This window comes from Sceloporus undulatus, chromosome 1 (genome assembly GCF_019175285.1).
Source record: "Sceloporus undulatus isolate JIND9_A2432 ecotype Alabama chromosome 1, SceUnd_v1.1, whole genome shotgun sequence".
Taxonomy (NCBI): Eukaryota; Metazoa; Chordata; class Lepidosauria; order Squamata; family Phrynosomatidae; genus Sceloporus; species Sceloporus undulatus.
In genome coordinates this window covers 4,331,144-4,345,340 of record NC_056522.1, presented here as the reverse complement: position 1 = coordinate 4,345,340, position 14,197 = coordinate 4,331,144, and the positions used below count along the sequence as shown (strand labels likewise).

The following is a 14,197-nucleotide window of genomic DNA, read 5'->3' as shown; positions in this document are numbered from 1 at the left end:
CCAATCTGGCTGCAGCATTTTGGATCAATTGAAGCTTCTGAACTTGGTACAAAGGTAGCCCCATGTAGAGTGCATTATAGAAATCAAGACGAGAAATTACCAGTCCATGTACTACTGCTTCAAGGTCCCTCTGGGCCAGGTAGGGATGCAGCTGGCGTACCAATCACTCCTGGCCATTGCCTCCACCTGAGATGACAGCTGTAGAGATGAGTCCAGGAGTACTCCCAAACTGTGAACTTCGTCCTTTATGGGAAGTGTAACCCCATCCTGGACTGGTTGGCAAATCTCCATCCCTGGATCAGGGGTACCTATCATAAGTACCTGAGTTTTTTGTGGATTCAACTTGAGTTTGTTTTCCCTCATACAGCCCATTACCGACTCAAGACAGGCATTTAGAGGAGAGACACCATCTTTGGTCACTGAAACAGTTGGAGACATAGAGAAATGGATTTGGGTGTTATCAGCGGATGATCTCTCCCAGTGGCTTCGTGTAAATGTTAAACAGCATGGGAGACAGAATGGAGCCTTGAGGGATGCCAGATGTCAGCTCTCTTTTACGACAGCAGCTGTCCCCCATCCTCACCATCTGGAATCTGCCCGAGAGGTAGGACCAGAACCACTGGAGCACAGTGCCCCCAATACCTAACTCCCTCAGGCGTTCCAGAAGGATACCATGGTCGATGGTATTGAATTCCGCTGAGATTTCCAAGAGCACCAGCAGGGTCACACTTTCCCTGTCGATGCCCAGACGGAGATCATCGACCAAGGCGACCAAGGCATATGGTCCATATCCCGCCCTGAAGCCCGTTTAAAATGGGTCTCGATAATCGGCTTCATCCAAGACAGCCTGGAGTTGGAAGGCAACTGCCCTCTCGATCACTTTGCCCAAGAATAGTAATAAGGAGACCGGCCTATAATTGTTTCTTATCAAGGGGTCTAGAGAGGGTTTTTTTTTAAAAGTGGTTTTACCACCACTTGTTTAAGCTTAGATGGAAATTTCCCTTCCATAAGGGATGTGTTAATTATAGATTGAAGTAAAGCTGTTGCTGCATCCCCTCCTTCGGTGGTCAACCAAGATGGGCAAGGATCTGGGGGGGGGGGGGATGTTGTCCTCCTTACACATCCAAGAAGCTTGTCCACTTCATTGGTATTTACAAACTCAAAATGATCCAATCTAACATGGTCCACAGAGTCACTGGGCACCTCTCTTATAGTTTCTGTTGTAATACCGGCATCGAGATCAACCCTTATCTGAGAGATTTTATCAGCAAAAAAGTAGTTGAATGTGTCACAACAGGCTCTAGTTGGTTCTAATAGAGAGTTCAGGGTGGGAGACCATTGGGTTAACTCTTTAACTACCCTGAACAGCTCTGATGGACAAGACTCTGCTGATGCAATACGAGCAGCATAGAAGGAATTCAGGGTACTTGGAGGACCGCCTCTCCCCATATAATCTGCCTCACGGTCTCAGATCGGCCGGGAAGCAATTGTTGAGGGTTCCAGATACGAAGTACACCGTGACTGCACAGAGGGTGTTTTCCAACTCGGCCCTGCAGCTTTGGAACTCTCTTCCCGGCGAGCTCCGCTCGGTTACCTCCCTTGACCTGTTCAGGAAGAAGCTGAAGGCCTTCCTCTTCCAACAGGCTTTCCCCTAGGCATTGTGTCTCTGTTCTCTCTCCGTTACACCAACACTTTTGAGCTAGTTATTGTTGTGATTTTAATGTCTGTAATTTTTATCTTGTTTTTAAATATTGATGTACTGTTTGAGATTTTATAATGTAGATACTGTTGTGAATTGTACATTGTTTAGTACTCCTGTTGTAACCCGCTTTGATCTCTTCGGAAAAGCGGGCTATAAATAAACAGTATAATTATTATTATTTGCTGCATCGATTGCCACTCCATAGGAGTCAAGAAGAGCCTTGTGGCGTGTCTTGTCACATAAGCAGTGATGTTTCCGCCAGTAGCGCTCTAGTCATTGCATGGTCTGCTTCATTTTCCGAAGCTCTTTAGTATACCATGGTTTCTTATTGGAAGCTGGTCGGAAAGGACACTCGGGAGCAATAATGTCTATGGCCCTGGTAAGATCATTATTCCAAATATCAACCAAGGCTTCGACAGAATCGCCATCATTCCCAACCATAGAACCCTCTAGGGCCTCCTGGGACCTTTTGGGTTCCATCAGCCTTTGAGGGTGGACCATTCTAATAGGTCCTCCACCCACCCATCCCGAGGGGGATCTAGGTAGTGGCCTTCAGTCCCACTTTGACCAGAAAATGGTCCATCCATGACAGGGTGGAGGTTTGAATTACCTCCGCCCACGGATGTTCCTGATCCGTACTGAAGACCACATCAAATGTATTACCTGCACAATGTGTTGGATCTGAGACTAACTGGGACAGGCCCATGGTAGTAGTGGAATCCATGAACTCCCAAGCTGCATCTGTCAGATCTGATAAGCCGGCCTTGAAGGGGATGTTGAGGTCCCCCAGGACAAGAAGCCTGGGAGACTCCAGCACCAGCTCCAAGACCAGATGTGTCAGCTCGGCCAGGGAGTCTATTAAACAACAGGGTGGACGGTATGCCAACAGAATCCCCAGACTGTCCCTAGCCTTCAGAGTCAGGTAAATGCACACAATGTGATTTGTTTTCTGGATAGGTTTCCTGTTCAAGGTTAAGATAGATTTGTGGACCAGGGCCACTCCTCCCCCTCGCCCACTTTCCCTCACCTGTTCCTTAATGGCATACCCAGCTGGGAGGGCCTTAGTCCAGGTCACACTGCTATCCTCCTTCAGCCAGGTTTCCGTGAAGCAAGCCAGGTTGGCATTTTCATCCTCCAACAGATCGTAAACTATATGGGATTTATTCTTAACCAACCTGGCATTGCAAAGGAGCAGTGTGAAGATCTGTGGTATGGTTGGGTCAATCCTCGGTTCTTTTGGGATAACAGGGTGGGTGGAAGGCGGGATATTATCAAGACAATACAATAAAAAAACAGAAACACAATTCAATGAAGTAGAATTAGGAAGTCAATGGTGATGTGAGAATATGAATGATGGAATGAGTGTTGCAAGTGTATGAATGGTTGAAGGAAAGTTTATTCATTAATTAAGTCAAGGGAAACAAATGGTGCCCAAACTGTGCTCTTTAAGGGATTTTGGACTTCATCTCCCAGAAGCCTAAGGAAAATTAATTTCCTATCTTTTGTAAAATACATTTTGTGAATGTTATATTTGGCGAATGTTATATTTTTATGTTAAGATATGCTCAATAAAATATTAATATTTAAAAAAAGAAAAAAGAGGGGGGCTGTTGTAGTTTTTGCTACACAAGTGTTTCATGCCACACACTCAGATATCCACCCCAACTCTGTAAACATTCATACAGCTGAGCAGAACGGTGATGGAATTACTGGTATAATTCCTGAATTCTGCAATGCTAGAAGGCAGAAGACATAGAGACAAAAACCACTATGTAGAAATAAAGGTGCTCATTTATAGTTAAGGCTGTAGCCTCCCCTTAGCAAAGACACACCTACAAGATAATAACGCCTTGCTGCTACTCTCAAGGGATGCCATGTGGAGCAGAGACCCTACAACCAATTGCCCTCAATGATATTCCTACAAAGGGATCACGCTCACAGACGCTACCTGCTGTTAGCCTTTTAACCAGGTTAATATGACAAACCTCTCTTCTCTTCACTTCCTTGAGCTGTCACAGGACTGGTCTAACAATTACATAACCGTCCAGCTGATGCAGCCAACCTACACTGCCATAATTTTCTCAGTGTAAAGAGAGATGTACCAGTGAAAGGGATTATTTTTATGTCAGGCACAGCCCAAGAACAGTAGCAGATCCACGTTTTATTTTTGTAAAACTCCAGGATGGACACAGCCCACACCAAGCTGAAATGGGTCAGGGTCCTTCAAGCTCTCAGGACTTCCATCGACAGGTACAGGTTGCCATTCCTCTCCTTCTCATCACAATCCCCTGCAGATTTCAAGTCCTGATACTGCAACAAGGACACTGAGTTATAAGAAACCGGTCACCCTGACCAGTTGTATTGATCTAGGTAGAGATCCCATTTATAGCAATTGGCATGGAGTCTCCAGATTCTGCAGCAATACACAAAAGGGCTGATTCATCTATCATGTTGGCTTCAGGCAAAAGATGAAAGTCACTATGACCCGCCTAGCCAAGCTTACTACTGCATAAGAACATTAGAGCAGCCCTAGCAGGTCAAAGGAAAAGTCCAGTCAATCCAGCATCCAGTTCCCCAAAACAGAGATGCCCTTGGAAACCCAGCAGAGAGGCAGGGGAGGACAAGAGTTCTCTTCTCTTGTGCCATTTGTCATTGTGCATTTTCAAGTTGTTCTTTACTTATGACAACCCTAAGATGAGTTGTTCAGAGACGGTTTTCCTTTGCCTTCCTCTGAGGCTGAGAGTTTGTAACTTGCCCAAGGTCATCCAGTAGGTTTCCCTGGCCAAGCCAGGATTTGAAACCTGCTCTCCAAAGTCGGAGTCCAACACTCAAACCATTACACCAGACAGGCCCTTAGCAATTGGTATGCAGAGGCACAATGAGGTAGCATATGGTTATCTTGACTAGTAACCACACATGCCAGAAATATGTCTTCTTCCTTTTGAGATTTACCTAACCCAGTGCTTCTTAAGCTATCCAATGTACTGCAGACTTTTTCCTCCTGTGTGCCAGGGACCGGCACCATATTTGAGCTCAATGACTTGAATCCTCTCTTTCTTTCCTGGGAAAAAAATGTCCAGGGAATGGCAGTCAACGGCTCACGGATAGTACCATTCCATAGCCCACCACATTGAACAGCACTGACTGTGTGTGAATATAAATGTGTGAGTTACATAAGTGCTGCATGAAGGATGAGTCCTTTTGTCTGACCTGATTCAAGTGTGAAGAAAGAAGAAAAGATTCTATCAACATTCTCCACACTATGTGTAATTTCATATATCTGTATCTGCCATCCCAGCTTGTCTTTTTTCTATGTCAACTCTATGGGTATATAACTGAAATACTAAGGTGTTTTGTTTACAGTATACTTAAGATGTTTGTTGTTGTGTGCCTTCAAGTTGTTTCTAACTTATGGCAATCCTAAGGCAAGCCTATCATGCGGTTTTCTTGACAAGTTTTTTCAGATGCCATTGCCATCCTCTGAGGCCGAGAGTGTGTAACTTGCCCAAGGTCACCAAGTGGGTTTACACAGCTGAGATGGGATTTGAACCCTGTTCTCCAGAGTCATAGTCCAGCCCTCAAACCACTGTACCAAGCTGGCTGTACTTAAGCTGCAATGGCCTACAAACATACTATTTGAAAAGAAGGGGTAACATACTGGTTTCTGAGTTTATGTCCTGGGATGACTCTCTTTGGCTAGTCTGAAATGTTGGGAAGGGTGTTCATTCTGTTTAGAAAATCATGTGATTACCAATAGTGGTCTCAGCTACTTCAGAAATCTACCTTGAAGCTCTTGCTGTCATCATGTGCCTTCAAGTGAACCTATGGAGACCCTCCCATAGGGTTTTCTTGGTAAGTTTTATTAAGTGGTTTGTGATTGCCTTCCTGGGATGTTGAGAGTGTGCAACTTGGATTTCCATGGCTCAACAGGGATTTGAACCCTGGTCTCCTGAAGTTCTAGTCCAACAACTGAACCATTACACCAAAGTGACTTCCCTCACAAGTCACAACTCAAATCACAACTCTACCAAATCACAAAGGAGAGCATGATGCATAGAGGGGATGCATACAGGATTTCTAGACAGCACACCATTATTTCTGGCTTGAAGGAAGCTGATTCAACACAGCAAAAATACTATTCTGCAAAGGATGCTATCACTTCTGGCTCAAGTCAAGACATTTCTGTTGAGAAGGGTTCTTGCTGCTCCGCATGGAGCAGCCGTTTTGTCTGCTGGTCTTCAACAAAAGGCCAGTTCAACCTACAAGTAAACAAAGCTGCTTCTCTTAGTACAATGGGCAGGGATGATTTCTTGGGTTGACAAATTCAGATGCCTGCTAAGATATGTACCCCAATCAAGAGTCCACCAACAAAACCCCATCACCACCCATGTACTCAGTCCTGATCCTTGTCACCTGCCTTGTTGTTGTGCACTAACATCAAATCCAATACTGGGCATAATTGGAAAGCACACAGAAAATAAATGTATTATCACCTTACTCATACAGATCCATGGTATGACATATTTGGTCACTTCATCTCAAAAACAATATTGTAGTGCTGGAAAAATTCAGAAAATGGTAGGAAAATGATCAAGAGAGTGCAGTAAATGCCTTAGAAGGAAACTGGCAAAATGTTAGGGCTGGCTGAACAAAGGAAAAAGGTGAATAAAGGAGATAGAATTAAGATGTATAAAAGTATGTACTTTGCTGAGCAAAGTGGATAGGGTGAAACTTTTCTCCCTCTCTCTTAACACTAGAACAAGAAATGTGGATACCGGGGGAGAGGAGTGTTTTGTTTTGTTTTTCAAATCTGGGGCAAAAAACAACCTAGCTTTTGTGGTTTCTGAGGGAATTATTATTATTATTATTATTTTGTAATTTTTTCTGTCCTGTTCAACCAAATTTTCACCTCTCTAGAATCCAATGGGGTCATTTATTGCCCTGGCCTCGCATCGGGAGGCATGGAGATGCACTATCCACGATGCTGCAGCCTTCTTTGAAAGTTCACGCCAAACGACTCTCGAAGAGAAATGACAATGCAGAAAGAACTGCAGCCCAGAAACATCACCCAAGGAGACCTTCCGCTGTGCTTTCTTGCAACCGGACCTGTCTATCCCGGATTGGCCTTTTTAGTCATCAACGCGCTTGTACAAAGCGCAGGATGAGTCCTTCCTGAATCTTCATTTGCGAAGCAAAGCCAGAGAGAGAGGGGGGGCAATCAAAACAATTTTTTTAAAAGTACTGTGCTTCTTCATATAGGACATAAACTGTGGAACTCACTACCACAAAGGAGACTGTAGAAATGCATGGAGAATGGGGCCATTGATGCAGCTTTGCATCAAAAGGAATGACATCTTTGTGTCACCTCCAGTTTCAAAGATAGTATAGAGCCTAAATAAAAGGCCTAAATACCCTAAAGCAGGGGTAGACAACCTTTTTGAGCCGGGGGCCGGGTTGCTGTCCCTCAGACAACTGGGGGGCCAAAGCCAAAATAAATAAATAAGTAAATATTTTTAAAACAAACAAACAAACAAACAAACCAGGACAAATGTAGGACAAAATTTTCAAATGGAGGACACTTTTTATAAAAATGGAGGACATGCGAAAAAAATTGCTGGTTTTTTAAAGAATTTTAATATAAATGCATGTTTCGGAGGCTTCTACAGACAATTTCCCCCCTTGCCCGCCGCTTGCCCCCCCTTGCCCACCTCCTCCTGGTAGGCCAAATGCCCCACGCCCTCACGCGAAAGGCCAAAGGCTCCGGCGGCAATCGGCGGCAGGACCGGGCTGGGGCCGGTCCCAAGGCCTTGCCGGGCCGCATCCAGCCCGCGGGCCGTAGGTTGCCTACCCCTGCCCTAAAGAAACCAACTCTCAGCTGATCTTGGAAGCTAAGCAGGATCAGTCCTGTTTAGTGCTTGGGTGGGAAACTGCTAATAAATCCCAGATGCCTTGCCTAACAAAATCCTAATCCATATGTGTATGTGCGCACAACCACACTACTGTTATACCAGAACCTGAGGAGTGCAAGATGAAGAATGAAGCTGCACTCAAGTCCCGGCACAGACAAGTGACTGGCCATTGTGTGAGAAGAATAATAGGAGGAACAGGCCTCGGTCTGATCCAAAATGGCTCTTCTTACACCCTTACAATCAATTTTCAAACATGCACAAGAAGAAAGCACACGGGGGGGGGGAGATTTGGAGCATTTTCCCTGCACCAAAGCTGTACACACCCCTCTTGCAGTTTCTTAAGAGGTGACCCAACTGGTTTAAGCTTTTCTCCAAAGGGACTAGTGGATCATATTACATAGAACATTTGCTTACTACAGCAATAAAGATTGAAATTTAACCTCAGTAGGCATCCATAAAGTGACAGCTACTAGGAGCCGACTGCCTGGCTTTCTGGCAGAGAGAAATTAAAAGACAGGAGAAAAATGTACCTGCTCAACTAAAAAGGCCTGAAGGAATTTCTCTGCAGTGAAAAGCTATACTTCATGTGAAAGTCTAAAACATCTGCAAATGATCCTCAAAGGGGGTCCAGAAAGCCTGAGACAATTCTCACCCTCTCTCTATTGGCATAGTTAAAAAAGGAACCCCTGAGTAAAGAACTGAGAAGGTGCCATCTTTCTTTATTTCAACTCCAGCTTGTCGGTGCTGGAGAGCAGCTTATCTGTCATTTATATATAAGCAATCAAATATTATATAAATATTTTTTCAATAATAAAACTATAAATCTCAATAAAAAGAAATGTATTTGTGTCAGCACTGTGCACAAGCTCTTTTTTTCATTTGCACACCCAGAGAATGTGGTGCACCTTCAGATATCAGGGACAGGAACTTTTTAGTGGTGGTAACACAACTGTAGAACTTCCTTAACAAACAGGCGGCATGTTTCCTCCCTCTCTATTTTCAGATGAGTGTTTAAGTGGGGTTGCGTGGGATACACGGCAGAAATTTTTAAAAATTACAGTCATACCTTCATCTCCATGTATTTTTTATCCAAGCATCAACAACTTGAAAATACTTAGTAGCAATAGTAAGAGCAAGCACATTTCTATACCGCTTAACTCGGCACTCTAAGTGGTTTACATTGTGTAAGCCAATTACTCCCAACATGCTGAGTACTCATTTAGCAACCTACAAAAGGATGCAAGGTTGAGTGGACCTTGGAGCCCTCCTCTAAGATCGAACTTACAAGGTTGTGGCTGCAGGACTGGCATTTAAGCACTGCACCTCCAGGGCTCCTTTCAAAAATAGTATGTACTGTATTCCAAAAAGCAAACCTTGATTTTGCCATTTTATATAAGGGACACCATTTTACTACACCATTGTATATTATGGGACATGAGTATCCATGGATTATGGTAACTTTTGGTCCTGGAACCAAACTCTAGCCAAGGGCCCACTGTATATTCTTTTATAGTTTTAATGGGGATGTATTTTTATATCTGCATTTAAATCAGCCTTTACTGCTGTGTTTTTATGTTTTCTTTCTTTTCTCGTTTTTTTCTTTTCTTTGCTCATTTTGAATGTGTGCAATAAAGAGATTTAGCAGATACATTAAATCAAACCCAAACAGGAGACATTTTGGCATTATACAGCAGCTTCAGCCAGAAGAGTTATTTTAATTCAGGCACCACCAGCATGTCAATTAAAATAAAATAAATTCTGTACATTCTAAGGTTATTAGATAACATGAATGAAAACAACAACATCAAATTTTAAAAAACATCAAATGAAATCCATCAAATATTCTGGATCCAGGCCATTTCAGAGCTTTAAAGCTCCAAAAGAATACTTTCAACTGGGTCTAAAAACATACTGAACCAAGCCATTACTGAACATGAAGAGCCATGCTATGATAACACAAACATGAGGTTTGAAGGCTACCTTCACAATGGATTATATTATTTTACAGTACCATCCAAACAGTACTTCTGGGATGACAGAAATCCTAAACCTGTGCATTTGTTACCAGATCCTTAATGACCTTGGAAGCTAAGTAAGGTAAGCTCTGGGTACTACTTGGATGGGAGATGCCAAATGAATTCAGGTGCTGTATGCTACATTTCTGTGGAAGGATAAAACTACCTCCAAGACTTTATTTGCACTGCAGTGTGGACGCAACACTGCCTAAGAAACCCCTAGGAAATTCATGGGGTCAACAGAAGTCAACAAGTGACTTGAAAGCACACACATGAACCCACTTCTGATATTTTGGGATTCTGCTAGTCTAAAAAAAAATGAAGCCAGGATTTTAAATTTAAAGACTCACACCTAGTTTCTCAAGACCTAAGCAGTTCAAATGTCGCTTGATGTTGATGACATAGCACTTTTATTCCCAAGCCCTATCAACTCTTACGGTTATAAAGATGTTTGGATAAGCTCTGCACAAAGAAAGGTTTAATATTTAACTACCAGAAGACCAAAACTGCAGTCTTGGGGACTTGGATGTCTTCTCAGAATGTGGGAAATGGTAATTTCATTTTAACTGGAAGATAAACAAGACTCCTTTCGCAAAGTCACCTTTGCCTCTAGCATTAAAGACATACCATTACACATCTACTTAAACATCTTGCTGATAAGTCCTACTTTATCAACAACAGTCAAAGTGAGAGGATTCTGTCAGGGAGTTAAGTGCTCCTCACCACAATGAACAAGAGCAATGCTAAATTCCCCACTCCAAAAACAAGGCACTAGCCTGCTATGAAATGTACAAAATCACAATAACTCAAACAGCTAACTGGTCAGCAAACTACTAGGGGTTGGGGGGGTATGTTTGTTTTTTAAGAGCACATAGTACCAGTCACTCTGTGAACATTTCTTCTGATGTGGGAGTTCTTCTGCTCCAATGTCACAGATCCTGATATTTGTAGTGATTTCAACACACACACAAAACCTTAGCAAACAAGCTGTATTGTACACAGTGACATAATTAGATTTATGCCAGCTGTCAAACCAGAACAACTGCCATGTGTTTTACATTTATATGATTCCATGTCAACTCGTTCCATTGTCCATAATCATTTTCACATTCACTGCAAGTGCTGCTTTATATTATAATTCTTCTCCAATTTTGTCAGTATGGAAAAAGCTAATGTAAAAATTAATTGGTCAGCCCTGTTGGGATTGCTTATGGGACAATTCTGATTGATTCTAAAAAAATATTACTGCAACATACACTAAATCACCAATTCTGCCCAGCAGCCTCTATATGCTATATGATGGAGCATGGCGTCATCATTTAGACCAGGAGAGTATGGATACAGTGCGAACATAGTGGAGTGAGGGAAGTAGAGAGTCAGTCAACCAAGAAGTTTACAAAACTCTGATATACAACCCCTGTCCAAAGAGTTTGCATAGTACTGTTTGCACACTCCAAGGACCTTACTCATGCCTGTTGAGAGTTTATATGACACAGCAACTTGGCTATTCAGCAGTTATGAGCAGCAGTATAACTCTTAAACACGAAGGGCATTCTGCATTTGCTGCTTTTCATAACCCGCCTAGCTTCACACACTAACTCTGCAAATATGTAGAGAGATCTTGTAGCACCTTTGAGACTAACTGAAAGAAGTTGGCAGCATGAGCTTTCGTAGACTTCAGTCTGCCTCCTCAGATGCATAAACCAGGGACAGACATCTATATGCCATGTCTACATCTGTCCCTCGTTTTCCAATCCACTCTGTATCTGAGGAAGTAGACTGAAGTCTATGAAAGCTCATGTTGCCAAATTCTTTCTTTCAGTTAGTCTAAAAGGTGTTACAAGATCTCTCTACATACTGTTCCTACAGATTCACATGGCTATATCTTTGAATTCTGACTTTGCAAGTATCACCTGTCTCACAGATACTCTTCCTGTTGTCCAAGGGCAGAAAGGAAGATTAAACGCATAGGAAAATAGTTCCGTGATGAAAAGATACCCACATGCCTAATTTAAATTAATTGTGTGCCATTTTGTACAGTTGCTTGTTTTTGTTTTGTTTAATTTTCTGCTCATCACCACTTTGTGGTCACTTTCATGCTTTTTTAATAAAATCAAAAAGTCTAAGCACATAGGAAAGACCATGTGGAGCACTGACCACAAACTTCTGGAGGATGTCACTCTAACAAGTAAGCTGTTTCCCAGAATCTGATACTCATAGAATCATAGAAGCACAGAGTTGGAAAACACCCCAAGGATCATCCAGTCCAACTCCCCCTTTCGCCATGCAGGAACTCTCCATCAAAGTACCCCTGACAAATGGCCATCCAGCCTCTTTAAAAACTTCCAAAGAAGGAGACTCTATCACTCTCCGAGGAAGGAGTATGTTCCACTGTCAAACAGCTCTTACTGTCAGGAAGTTCCTCCTAATTTGAGCTGGATTCTCTTTTCCTGTAGCTTGCATCCACTGTTCCATGTTCTAGTCTCTGGAGCAGCAGAAAACAAGCTTGCTCCATCCTCAATGTGACATCCCTTTAAATACTTAAAAAGGGCTATGATATCACGCCTTCACCTCCCCTTCTCTAGGTTAAACATCCCCAGCTCCCTAAGTCTTTCATCAAAAGGCATGGTTTCCAGACCCTTCACCATTTTAGTTGCCCTCCTCTGGACATCCTCTAGTTTGTCAACAGCCTTTTTGAACTATGGTGTCCAGAACCGAACACAATATTCCAGGGGAGGACTGACCAACACTGTCATCCAGTCCAGCCCCCTGCCGTGATGGCATACACAATAAAAGCACTCCCAACAGATTTAACAGATGAAGATGGTAGCTGCCATAAGCAGAAATGTGTTCAAGGATGCCTGGCCAAATCAGGAGCTTCACGCAAGTGTCTGGATTCCTAAATAAAACATAACCACACTCATATGGTAGTATGGTAGTCACCCATACGGTAGTATCACCATGTGAAAGCCACAGCACACCGTCAAGATACTGAAGGAAAAGACAACCATTCTCATTATAGAAAAAAACAAAAACTTGCCCAAGTACTTACAATGGATAGATAATCAGGCTTCAACACCTGAATTCATAACATGGGAAACATACAGAAAGAAAACCATTTTCAAATTGGTTTTCAGAACAGCTGCTGAAAATCCATCTGCCTATCCAGATTTCCTACACAATGCCACAGTTAAGCTAAAACATCATGCCACAAGGCCTTTGGTTGCTTTTGCTGCAGCAGCAGACCAACACAATTTTCTCCTTGGAAATGGTCACAGGAGAGTTCTCCTTCAGCAGATGGTCCCTCATGTCTTCCCTCAACCAGATATCTCCCGAGGTTCTGCAGCCTTTGGAATGCATAACCTATTTGCTGGTCAAATATGCATACTTTCCTGTAGATTGTACCTGATACCGCAGAAAGTGGCATATAAACATGGCAATAAAGGATTAATTTTTTACAAGAATGGAGCTGGCTTGGCAAAGGAGTGTTAGATGTTGTGAGAACACAGATGCTGAAGGAATACATCAAGCCTGATGACGCACACATAACAGCGTAAACATTCTGGTAGAGAGTAAACATGACATGAACTGAGGCACTGCACATTGTAGTGTAGCCATCATCATTTGATGGGCAAGATTCAGAAATATCATAACCACAATATTTGACCCTAAATTCCCCTCCCCCCTAAAATTTTCCATTTTGTGACAAATCTAGCTATGGCTCCTCCAAAACCTGTATCAGCCCAACATCTTTTCTAGGGCAAGCTTTTGATATTTCCTGATCTCTTCATCAAGCAAGATTTAAGAAAAAGCACAGGGGTGGGGAGGTTGACAAAATATCAAAAGCAGCACATCTGATTGAGGACAATCTTAAAATGAAATGGGGAGATGGGAAGTGCAGACACTTAAAATAATTTAACTTAATTGTTATTGTTGTACTAACTGTTAACATAAAAACTGCCTCAATTCTCACTGTTTTCCTCCCAGTAACCTATGTGCTTCTTCCAGGTTGCAGACAATTTAAGTAACAGATGCATTTTTTACCTCTGAAGGTGAGCCATGAAATCTTTCTTCTGTCTGGCTCATAGCAGTTCTCACTCAACCTTGTATAACTCAAGCTGTTCCCAGATGAGGCTGCCTGGGCTCTAGCATCTTCAGCTGAGGCCCTGCTCTCAGTACCATCACCCTTCCAGGCACTTTTGGAGGGAAAACGGAAGACGGCCTTCTTGGTGTCTGCTCCAGGCTTTGGAATTTTGAAAGTGAAAATGTATCTGTTACAATAAGCATTTAGAAACCTTCAAAAAGGATACTGACAAGCTGGAAGGGTGACCAAGACTGTGAAAAGTCTGGATACTAATACCTACAAGGAATGGTTTTATGGAACTGGTCATGGTGACACAGGACCAGAAATAATCCAGTTTGAGACTCCTTTAAGTGCCCTGGCTCAATGCTATAGAATTTGGGGAATTGTAGTTTTGTGAGACATTTAGCCTTCTCTGTCAGACAGCTCTGGTGCCACAATAAACTACAATTCCCAGGATTCCCTAGCACTGAGTCAGAGTACTTAAAGT

General features: G+C 42.7%; 1 protein-coding gene across 2 annotated transcripts in view; it reads right to left on the bottom strand.

The window, feature by feature from the left end:
- Nucleotides 1-13,689, bottom strand: part of NCOA1 (nuclear receptor coactivator 1) — a 393,895-nt gene extending 380,206 nt beyond the window's left edge. For both annotated transcript variants that reach the window (XM_042463672.1, XM_042463682.1), the window contains exon 1: nt 13,671-13,689. The gene's annotated coding sequence lies outside the window, so the exon portion shown is untranslated. The remainder of the gene's footprint in view (nt 1-13,670) is intronic.
- Between the last annotated feature and the right edge of the window lie 508 nt (nt 13,690-14,197).